Source organism: Orycteropus afer, unplaced genomic scaffold (genome assembly GCF_000298275.1).
Source record: "Orycteropus afer afer isolate SDZICR_OR568_19922 unplaced genomic scaffold, OryAfe1.0 scaffold00065, whole genome shotgun sequence".
NCBI lineage: Eukaryota > Metazoa > Chordata > Mammalia > Tubulidentata > Orycteropodidae > Orycteropus > Orycteropus afer.
The window spans coordinates 1,781,241-1,794,081 of NW_006921652.1; positions in this window are offsets into that span (position 1 = coordinate 1,781,241).

Sequence of the window (12,841 nt, forward strand, 5' to 3'; positions counted from 1 at the left end):
TATGAGTCGGGGCCGACTCCACGGCACATAACAACAACAACAACAAGTTTGCCCCTATTTTTTCTTTGACAATCTTTATAGTTAGGTTTTACATGTAGGTCTCTGATCCATCTTAAATTAGTTTTTGTATATGGTATGAGGTATGGATAAAGCAATCCTGCCACTAGGTATATATACTAGAGAAATGAGAGCTGTGACATGAATATATGCACACTCATGTTCTTTGTAGTATGATTCACATCAACAAAATGATGGAAACCATCTAAATGTCCATCAACAGATGAATGGATAAACAAACTATGGTATATACACACAGTGGAATACTATGCATTATTATAGAATAATGATGAATCTGTAAAATACCTCATAACATAGTTGAAACTGGAGGATCTTATGCTTAGTGAAATTAGTTAATTACAAAAGGACAAATATTGTATGAGACCACAATTATAAAAAGGCAAGAAAAACACATAAAAATAAACCATCAGGGATGTGAGGGAAAAGGAGAGTAAACCACTAACATATATTAACTTGGATGTTGTTGTTGTTGTTATGTGCTGTCTAGTCGGACCCGACTGAAGGGAAAGATAATATACAATAAGGGGGAGGGCAGCACAACATGATCAAGCCAAAGAAAGACACTGGGAGGCACACAAAAGTAGTGGACAACAAAGGTAAATACCATTACATACATGATCCTGTAGTAATGATAGTAATAAATAATATTTAAGAGTAGATACATAGGTCAACATGCAAGCTGAACAGATGTGGGAAGGCAAATGGTAGTATATCCACGAGTATATATCAGTTTGGCAGAGAATCTTTCTGCATATGTATTTGTATGTCTGCAAACATATCCAAGGATATTGTATGTTGTTGTTGTTATGTGCTGTCGAGTCAGACCCGACTCATAGCGACCCCTCCTTGGGTTTCTGAGGCAGTATCACTACGGAAGTAGATTGCTCCATCTTCCTTCTGAGGAGTGGCTGGTGGGTTTGAACCACCAGCCTTCTGGTTAGTAGTCAAGTGCCTTAGGCACTATGCTACCAAATTTCTGGAAACTAGAATGAGTCACTGGGCTTGAAGACTTAGGACCACAGTCCCTGGGGACATCTAGGTGAACTGGCATAACAAAGACAATGTCCTACAGCCTACTTTGGTGAACAGCAACTGAGGAATCAAAAGCTTGAGAGCACAGGGGACATCAAAGTCATTTGACATAACATGGTACACAAAAACCTGGTTCTATACTCTACTTTGGGAGTAGCAACTGGGATCTTAAAAGCTTGCAAGCAGCCATCTAGTTGCAACGGTGGGTCTTTCCTCATTCAGAACAAAGAAGAATGAAGAAAACCAAAGATTCATGGAAACAATTAGTCCAAGCAAGTGGTACACCATGTGATCCTCAGCCTATTTGAGCATGAGACCAGAAGAACTAGATGGTGCTGGCTACCATTGTCAACAACTCAAGAGGGGGATGGGTGTAGGACATCCTGGATAAAGTGGGAGAATAATGTGGAACAAAACTCAAAATGATTAAAAAAAAAGACCAGGTTTGCTGGTCTGATAGAGACTGGTGAGACCCCTGAGACTATGGCCCCTAGCTGCTCTTTAGGTCTGGAATTGAACTCACTCCTGTGGCTTCCAGCCAAATAATAGGTAGGCATATGGGTTGAACATTTATATCAGGTACATACACTACTTGAAGAGATCAATCATGGGAGAACAGAAGGGCAGTGTTTGCACAGGGAGACAGTTTGGGGGCAGGAATGCATGAGAGAAAAGGACACAGGGAAGCGGTAACTACAGGAAGGAAGTGGGAAGAGAACTGTTATGTTGTGGAGAGTTGCAGTCAATGTCATGAGACACAATGTGTATGAACTGAGGTATGGAAAATAATTTGCTCTGTAAAATTTCACCCAAATCACAATAAAAATTTTATAAAAAGAGAAAGAAGCAGCTTGTGAGCAGCCATCTAAGATACGACTATTTGTCTTTCTCTGTCTGGAGCAAAGAAGAGTGAAGAAAATCAAAGAGTCAAGAAAATAATTAGTCCAAAGGACTAATAGACTATACAAACCACAGCCTCCACTAACCTGAGACTAGAAGAACTAGGTGGTTATCACTATGGCTTTCTCTGATCAGGATCACAATAGAAAGTTCCGGATGGAGAGGGAGAAAAAAAATGTAGAACAAAATTCAAAATCATAAAAGAAAAATAGACTTACTGGTCTAATAGAGACTGGTGGAACCTCTGACACTGTGGCCCTTAGAAACCCTTGAAGCCTGGAACTGACCCCATCTCTGGGGATCAGCTTTCAGCCAAAGAAAGACAGGATTATAAAGTGAAAAATAACAACAGGTAGGAATGTACTCTTCAGTACTCAAGCATACAAAAGCAAAATGGCAGCATTTGCTCCAAAACAAATGTCAGAAAGAAGGGAGGGTCAGGAAAGAAGGATAAATGGAAATGACTAACCTAGGGAGGAAGTGGGAAGAGTGCTATTACATTGAGAGGACTGCAACCACTATAACAAAACAAAATGTGTATAAATTTTTGAACAGAAAACTAATTTACTCTGTAAATGTTCATCCAAACCACAATAAAAACTGAAAACAAAACAAAAAAAAGTTCATCAAATGACTTTACCAATAAATGTAAAGACAAGCTATCTGCTTGGAGAATGTCTTTGGAAACAACAGAGCTGATAAGAATCTAATACCCAAAGTATATATAAAATTTTGACAACTTGGCAACAAATAACCCAATCATAAAATGGTCAAAAGACTTGAAAAGGCATTTTATCAAAGAGGACATTCAAATGTCCACCAGACATATGAAAAGAAAGTTCAGTGTCATTAGCTATCAAGATGCAAAGCAAAACCACAATGTGATACTATTTCACTCCCACTAGGATGGCTAAGATAAAAAGAAACACCCTACCACCACCACCACCATCACAACTAAAAAACCCAGAAAATAACAAATGTTGGCAAGGATGTGGGAAAACTGAAACCCTTCCCCATTGCTGGTGGTAGTCCAAAATGGTGCAGACATTGTAGAAAATAGAGTTCCTCAAAAAACTGAAAATAGAACTACTATATGACCCAGCAATTCCATGTCTAGGTATATACTGAGAAGACTTGAAAGTAGAGACTCTGAAAGAGACTTGTACACCAATGTTCACTGTAGCACTAATCACAATAGCCAAATGGTGGAAACAACCTAAATGTCTATCAACAGATGAATAGATAAACAAAAAGTGGTACATATATACAATGAGATACTAGTCAGCCAATGGGATAAATGCAGTCTTAATACATGCTACGGTATGGATAGATTTATGCTGAGCTAAATAAGCCAATCACAAAAGAACAAACATTGTATGAACTTACTCACATAAAAAGATAAAAAAAGGCAAATGTACAGAGATCAAAGTTTATTAGTGGTTACCAGGACAGGGGAGAAGAAAGAGGGGGTTAATGGTGATGGGATAATCACACTGGTTAAGTAAGGGTAGAGTTGCACAGCCAATTATTGTAATTACTGTCAATAAGTTATACACCTATAAAAAGTTGAAGTGGTAAAAGTGTGTGATAGATACATTTACAACAATGACAAAAAGAAGAAGAAGAAAATAAAGAGCAGCTGCTGAGACTGCTTATGTACAGCCAAACACCTCATGGGATTTGATTTCTTGGTATGAGGTTTAGGTCACAGTTTCATTGGACATCCCAATTAATTGGCCTAATATATTTAGTGCTTCTGTTCTACCTCTTACTTCATTGCATAGTATATTGGGTCGTCTTAAAAGCTTGCAAGTGACTCCAAAGCAGAACAATTGGTCTCTATTCACCTGGAGCAAGAGAAGGAGTGTCAAAAATAGAAGAGAATATGGCATGTGTGGCTAATTGCCTTCATGAACAGCTAACTATCCCCTTTGCCATGAGACCAGAAGAACTAGATGATGCCCTGCTACCATTACTGAACATTTTGATCAAAGATTACATGGAAGAATTATGATCCAAAGGGGTGAAATGCAGAATAGAATTTCAAATTCTCATGGACTCCAGACTTTCTGGAGTAATGGAGGGAACAGGAACCCCTGAAACTATTGTCTTGGGATAATCTTTAAACCCCAAACCAAATATATCCCCAGAAGTCTTAAAACTGAACAATTGCTTAGCCTAACTAAGTGAAAATATTTCCCTTGAGTAGTGTACTCTTTTAAGAACTATCTATATGGGATCAAACTGACAGTAGCAACTCGAAGGATTAGATAGGAACCTGATGGAACAGTGACTTTATGTTAATGAGGGACTTTATGTTAACTCAGAAAAAGAGGTTGAGAATGTTGCATAACTTGATGCAATCAGCGTCACTCAATTATACATGTCAAAACTATTGAATTGGTGTATATTCCGCTGTGTATATTTTCAACAACAACAACAACAAAATAAATGACATTTAGGAAAATAAAAACCCCATAGAACATAATTCTACTCTGACAACATGGGGTCACCATGAGTCAAAGTTGACACCATGGCAACTGATTTTTAACTCTACTAGGAGATAAAGTCAGTACTCAATAGGAGAAATCTTAGAGTCCTCTGTAATAACTTTATTAAATTAAAATATATATGTTTTTCTTCTTAAGGGTGATTTTTTTTTTTTTTTCTGGTCTACACTTGCTACACTATTAAGGGAAGTTTTGTTTCAGTGGCTTGTGTGTTTACAAAGTCTCCCAATGAAGCTCTACAATGCAGCATACAGAGACTGTTCCCATGTAATAGGATTTACCTTTACGAATATCTGAAAATCCTTCCAGGAGAAGATTAAATTGTTTAGCTCAATATTTAATCTGTTACTTCCTTTCTAAAGACACCCCATGGATTTTGTCATGCATTTGGCTCATATGAGAGAATATTGATCAGTCATAAACCAAAAAGCAGGGGAATGACCAGCACAGCCTCTCCTGTCCCCACCTTATAATTAAATTTTGATTCGAGCTGCTTTTGATTAATCTTCTTATTTGTGAGCGTGTGAATTCGAGAGGACTGCTAAGTTTCTAAAGTTGCCGAGCACTGGTCTCTGGTGGATGGCTCAGCTAAAGAACAGTATGATTGCATTTTTATGGTTTTCAGATATTTAATAGCTTCTTCCTGTCATTTTCTGAATGACTGAATATGGTTCAGCCCTCTGGGAGCAGTGCAGCATCCGCGAGTAGGGCAGATGACGGAGGTCTGTGTACTTGACTGATTGCCTTAGTCTTAATTGTTCTCTTAATTAGCTGCAGTAGCAACTGCATCTGGGGAGAGATCACGGTATTGGTAAACAGCTCCACCTTGGCGCTCTGGGTAATGCCTTTTGGAAGCCTGACAGTGAGCAGCTCCTGAGCTTGTTTTTCCTCAGAGAAGGGGACCTGCCAAATTGGCAGCACCTATGGCCAATGCTTCCCACGTGCGACCTGTCACTCTGGCCCCAGAGAAGCAGGCTTCCAACTGTTTGTCCTTAAATTAAGTTTTAATATGCAAAAGACTGGCTTTTTTGAGCTGAACGGACAGGAAAGTGAAAACAAAAGGAAGAAATGGGATGTGTGGAGAAGACACCCAGCTAGGAAGACAGGCTTGCAAGTGAGGAGGCCTGGGAACAGGGCTATTTCCTGAAAGAAGTGGCCCTTCCTAAACAATTCTTGTGTTTTTCAGAAAGGAGTCATGGGTGGCCTCAACTCAGCTGTTTGTGAAGTGTGGCTTGAACTCAGATACCCAACCTCACCTTATTCTTATTACCTGCTTAGGATTCCTCCTTCTTTGTTTTTCTTCACTAAGTAATTATATTGAACCAGGACACATTTTCTTGGGGGAGAGGGGAAGGAAAGCATTCACCAAGTTTGAGAGATTTAGGACTTGAAGAGTGAAAAACTCCAGGGAAGTGGCTCAACTTGTTTCTTTTTGTTAAGTGACAGCACAGTATTGTCATGGTGACCTGGTGGAGGTATTTTAGAGCTGGTAGAACCAGTTCAGACTCACACCATGCTCAGAATGGAAAGGAAAGCAGGTGCTCAGGTAGCAAATTGCAAGGTCAGCACTTAATGTATATTTTAAAAGGCTACATATAGAAGGCTGGTGGTTCAAACCCACCAGTCACTCCTTGGAAGGAAGGTAGTGCTACTTCCTCGGAAACCCAAGGAGGGGTCTGCTATGAGTCGGGTCTGACTCGACAGCACATAACACCACCACCACCAACACATGAAATTGGCATGGGGATGTCATATGATTTTGAAAATGAGTTGAACTAATTTTCTCCATTTTGGAAATAAATAAATACAGGGGAGTTCTCATGGTGTAGTGGTTAAAGTGTTTCACTGCTAACCAAACAGTTGGCCATTTGAACCCACCAGCTGCTCCACAGGAGAAAGATAAGTCAGACCGCTTCTGTAAAGATTTGAAACCTTAGAAACTCAGTGGGGCAGTACTACTCTGTCCTGTAAGTTCACTATCAGTTGGAATTGACTTGAAGGCAGTGACTGTGGTTTTTTTTTTTTTTTTTTGCTTTATTGCAGTAGGACTCAAGGACACAGGTTGAATTTCTGATATCTTGAGCAAATCATTTACCTTCTCTATGTCTAGTTCCTCTGACCTAAACAGATAGGCTTTACCTATTCCAAAGATTAGCCATGAAGAGCATATAAGAAGATAGTAATGAATTTGCTTTGAAAGTAAAGTAGATTATTCAGAACAACTATATAATTGTGACTGTCTAGACATATTAGGAAGAAGAGCCTTGTGATATACTTCCAACAGTTAGCCAGTATAAACCTGAAGGACCACAATAAAATATTGTCCAATGTAGTGATGGAAGATGAGCCCCTACATTGGAAGGCACTCAGAATACACAGTGGCCACAACAATGGATTGAGAACACCAGCAATCATGAAGATGGTGTGGGACTGGGCAATGTTTTATTCTATTGGGTTGTCATGAGTTAGAACCAACTCGATGACAACTAACAACACATTTTATAATCAAATTGTAAAAGCCCTCTTGACTACTACTATATTTTCATTACGTTGAAAGTAAAAATGCATAAGGAAAAGGAAGACATGGAGAAATGCACAAGAGTTCAGACAACAAAGGTAAACATTTTACATACACAATACTGCATTAATCTATGGGTGGGTACATATCCATAGATACAGCAGAGCTATCAGAGGGCAAGTTATGATAACTTCTTAGCCACAGCCAGACACCTTGAGGGAGTGAATCCCTGGCCCATAGGCTTGGGATCATGGTCATGGGGAGATCAAGCTCAATTGATCTACATCCTTCTTTGGTGTCTTAAAAGCTTGCAAGAGCCCATCTAAGATGCAACAGTTGGTCTCTCCTCATCCAGAGTAAAGAAGAATGAAGAGAACTAAAGATGCATGGAAACAATTAGTCCAAAGGACTAGTAGACTATAACTACCTCAGCCCACATGACCCTGAAACCAGAAGAACTAGATGGTGCCCAGCTACCACTGTCAACAACAAAGGAGTAAAGATAGGAGAGCGTGCATACAGTGTGAGAAAAATATGGAACAAAATTCAAAATTCAAAATCACAAGAAAGACCAGGCTTACTGGTCTGATAGAGACTTTCGAAACCCCTGAGACTATAGACCCTAGTCACTCTGTGGGCCTGTAATTGAACTCACTCCCATGGTTTAACTTCAAGCCAAGCAATAGAGAAGCCTAAAATGTGAACAGTTACAACAGGGAGGTACACTCCTTAGAACCATTATCCATGGGAGATCAGAGAGCAGCATTTGCACAGAGAGATAGTTCAGAGGGCAGAAATGCAGAGGAAAGAAGGACACAGAGAAAGGTAACCATAGGGAGGAAGTGGGAAGAGAGCTGTTACATATGGGAATGGCAATCAATGTCATGAAACAAACTGTGTATGAACTGTTGAATGGAAATTGAATTTTCCCTGTAAACTTTCACCCAAATCACAATTAAATTAATTAATTAAAATTTTAAGAAAGAAAGTAAAAATGCAGCTCAGATAGGGTGACTTTTCACATGCATGTATACATTGTTGTACGGTTGGACACCTCTTCTTCCACTATCTTCTAGAAAATGACTTTACTTTTAATTTACCATGTCTGTTTCTTTCCCACAGGAAAAACTCCTTCCCCAAAGCAGCTCTATTATTTTGAGAGTTGTTTCTGAACTTGAACTGTGTAGAATGCTCACAGAAAGCAATGGCTGAAAATTAAAATGAGTTAAACTATGAGACTGTAGTTTGAAGGCATGTCATTTTCAAGACAAGATGGAACACCAGGGTGTTAAGCACTCATAGCCTTAAAAAGGTAGGGTTGCTCTCATCAAAAATATAATCAGCATGTTGTTGTTGTTGTTATATGCCGTCGAGTCGGCCCTGACTCATAGCAACCCTTCCTTGGGTTTCCGAGGCAGTATCACTACGGAAGTAGGATTGCCCAACCTTCCTTCTGAGAAGTGGCTGGTGGGTTTGAACCACCAGGCTTCTGGTTAGCAGTCAAGTGCCTTAGGCACTATGCTACCAGAGCTTCCAATAATCAGCATAAGAGTTAAGATAATCAGCATATTAACTCTTATATCATGCCATTATTGGGATTGATAACTATATTCTAGTCACCAACCCCCCCTCCAGTATTTCAACTGTGTACAATAAAATTTTTCATATCTTGGCTTCATATGTCTATGGTGAATTGTTTTTTATGGTAGCAGAGATTATCTATGTTAGCTGTCTATATATAGTCAGAAACAATAAAATTCTTCTTTTATACATTTCTTGAGCCAAGGGTATGGAAAAGTCACATATTGTGGCTAAAGAAACTGATTAGTAGGTACCTGGCCATTATTAAGAAGGCTTAATGATGCAGTAATTAAGCGCTCCGCTGCAAACCAAAAGTCAGCAGTTCAAACCTACCAGCCTCTCTGTGGGAGAAAGATGTGGCAGTTTGCTTCTGTAAAGATTTACTGCCTTGGAAACCCTATGGGGACAGTTCTACCCTGTCCTATAAGATCACTATGAGTTGAAATCAACTCAATTGTAATGGGTTTAGTTTTTTGGTTTTGGTCATTATTGATATGACCAATGAAGTCCATTAAAAACACCAGTATAGTTGTTGTCAAGGCTTTCCCTAATACAGGCAACATAGGATACTTTCTCACCACACTCACTCACTCACTCACAATCAAATCGATTCCCATTGGGCCTACAAGGCTGTACATTTTTATGGAAGCAGATAGCCTCATCTTCCTTCTACCGCAGAGTAGTTTGTAGGTTTTAACCATCTAACTCTTGGTTAGCAGCCAAATTCCTTAACCACTACACCACCAGAGTTCCTTATTTTCTCACCAGGGATAACTGGTATAGCTTGGTATTTAGCACGTGTTTGAACGTCTGCCCCAGGATGAATTTTTATCACTAGTATAGTGTCCAGGAGCTCTGGTAGCATAGTGCCTGAGGCACTTGACTGCTAACCAGACAGCTGGCGGTTCAAAGCCACCAGCCACTCCTCGGAAGGAAGGTTGGGCAATCCTACTTCCGTAGTGATACTGCCTCGGAAACCCAAGGAGGGGTCGCTATGAGTCGGGGTCGACTCGACGGCACATAACAACAACAACAAGTATAGTGTCCTGTCTAAAATTGCGCTATACAGGGGTGTAGTTGGTCTGTCTCAATTCTCATTCACAACACCCTTTCCCCTTGCTTTCTCTAAATTTTTTTATTTAGAGAATTTTTATTTTTCTAAACCAAAAATACAAAATGCACTGCCACTGAGTCACTGTAAATCTTTATGGAAGTAGATTGCTTCATCTTCTTCCTGTGGAACAGCTGGTGGGTTTGAACTGCTGACCTTTAGCCACCTGAAGCCTTACCCACTATGCCATCAGAGCTCCTTAAAACTTCTCTATGGGAGTGGGCATCAAAGTAAATACTAAATACCCCGTTCTTTCTTTCAACAATATACCTTAGTTATAGCCAATGGAATATAAGTTGAAATCTTTTATCAGCTGGGTTAGAGGTACTCCTGGGAACACTTTTGCTTTTCTAATTTAAAAAAAAAAAAAAATGGGGAAAATTGCGGTTGGCTCATCATTTTTTGCCTTTTCTTCCTCCTGAGATTCAAATGTGATGCCCAGTGGAATATCAGCAATTTGGTGGATAGAAGACAACCAGTCAGCTGGCTGGTGAGGAAAAGAGCCTGGGTGCAAGAAGGCAAAAATGGAAGAGCAAACAAAACGGTGGCAGCAATCACCTTACTCTGCACCCCTTGCTATACGACAACGATGAATTGCTATTTGTCTAAGCCAGCTGAGTCAGGTTTCCATTACCTGCAGCCAGCTATAGGCATTCCTAACCAATTAAAGGGGCTCTGTCAATCTGTGAAGCATCAGGTAAGTGGATGCATTAGAAATCCCTTTCTGGGGATCACAATAGGAGGCCCTGGATTGAGTGGGAGAAAAATATGTAACAACATTCAAAATCATAAAAACAGACCATGTTTACTGGTCTGCTGGAGACTGGTGGAACCTCCAAGACAATGGCCTTCAGACTCCTTTTGGCCTGGAACTAAACTCACCCTTGTGGCTCAACTTTGAGCCAAATGGTAGGCCTATAAGTGAACAATAATACTAGGAAGTTATGGACTCATTAGAACAATCAACCATATGAGATCAAAAGGGTAGCATTTGCCAAGGGATAAAACTCAGAAGACAAGGAGGGACAGAAAAGAAGGATGTGAGTGGAAATGGTAAAAACAGGGAGGAAGTGGAAAGAGTGCTATAACATTGTGAGGATTGCAGTCAATGTCACATAACAAAACATGCATGAGTTAATTAATGGAAAACCAATTAGTTCTGTAAACTTTCACCCAAATCACAATATTTTTAATTTTTTAAAAAACCTTCTTCTGCTCTAGAGAAGCTTGGTTCTATCTCATGCAGGGGTTGGAAAACTATAGCCATGGCCAACAGTCCAATTCTGGTCTTCTGGTTGTTTTTATAAATAAAATTTTATTGGAATACAGCCATCCTCATTTACTTACATACTGTTTATTATTGTTGTATTGTTTACATCTTAGCATAGTTGTGTAGTTGTGAACAGAAATTGCGACAGAGACCCTATGACCCACAAACCCTAACATATTTTCTATCTTATTCTTTACAAAAAAAGTTTACTGATACCTGCTCTAATGACATTGTTGGTGAAGGTGGGTTGTGCTTTATCTGATCACTGCTTTTCAGTGGTGAACCCCAGCAAGATACGTGTTGAGCAAGCTCTCTTATTCTGTGATGCAAGCTTTGACTTGCTCACTCATTGTTTGGGCAAAGTTGAATGAGGTTAATTTTAGTCAACATCGTGTTCATTTGAATAGTATTTGGTAGTACTGTAAGAAAGCAATTTCATATTTATTTTCTCATAGCATTTCTGTGATGTAGGTAGGACAGGAATTACTATTCCCATTTTATAGATGAGGAAACTGAATCACAGTATATCTAATAACTGGTAGAAACCAGACTCAAACTCTTGTATTTTAATTCCAAGTCCAGTGCTTTTCTGTTATCAAAGCTTAGTCTTTCAAATTAATCTTTCCCTTGAGGAAGGGACCATTTTATATAACTATTTCACACAATTCCTAGCTACGTTCTAGGTGTGAGATAAGGGCCTGTTCATTCAAAATTGCTCTCAGAAGTCTTTACTTAATTGACCAGTCTTCCTAAGAAAAAACCTGAATAGACATTTGACCTCCTGTGATAAGTCAAACTTATTCTCCATGGCCTGTTGCCCAGCAGTAGAGCTCTTTGGTATCGCCTTTTAGAGCATGATTTTGTTGCACAAGGAATATCTTGCAGAATATGAGTAAAAATTAGGCTTGCAGAGATAAGGATGCGACCTCTCTGAGGTTTTTGTGTATGCAATTGTTGGGTTGCATACACTCAGAGCCGCGTCCTCAACCAAACCTTCTCTTCAATATCTGATTCCTAGAAATGGATTCTCTTTGTATCTAGATTCTCTTTGAAGCTGATGCTGAATTTACTTACTTGGAAAAGCACATCCTAGTAGAACCTCTGGTGCGTAGTGCCTAAGGCATTTCGCTGCTAACCAGAGGGCTGGCAGTTCAAACCCACCAGCCACTCCTCGGAAGGAAGGTTGGGCAATCTACCAGTTCTGTAGTGATACTGCCTTGGAAACTCAAGGAAGGGTCGTTATGAGTCGGATCCAACTCCACGTCAGTGCATTTGGTTTTGTTTGGTCTTAGTGCTTCCCCAGTGTGGAAGATATTCTGAAGTCACTCAGTCCTGCCCAGTACCATGAGGCTACTGAAAATGCCAAAGTTAATATAGTAAAAAATTAATATAGTTTCAAAAATAGGTAAGAACAAAGTGAGCTCAGTTACATAGTTCTTACCAATTTTCCTATTCTATCATATTCTCCAACCTAGATCTTCATGAATCTTTAGTTTTAGAAAAATATCCATTCTCACTTTGAATAGTATTTGAAATAGTATTTTATTTCTGTGAAATTCAGTGGTAATATTAATGTGCTGCTTTCTCTTTCCACTCCTCAAATATGCTTTTATGCTGTTTGTCTGATCAGAGAAACTGAAAAGTCAAGAGCAAGTCATAGATTTTGATATTAAGTCTCCACATTATTTTGTTCTTCCCCATGTCTTCTCTTACTGATGGGAAAGTAGAAATCCAATAAAAGTTAGAAAAAAAAAAAAAAAAAGCCACAGGAGAAAGAACAGCTAGAGCAATGGAAAGATGAATTTGAGCTAGGTAGTGTTGGGAGTTAATCTATTTAGAAT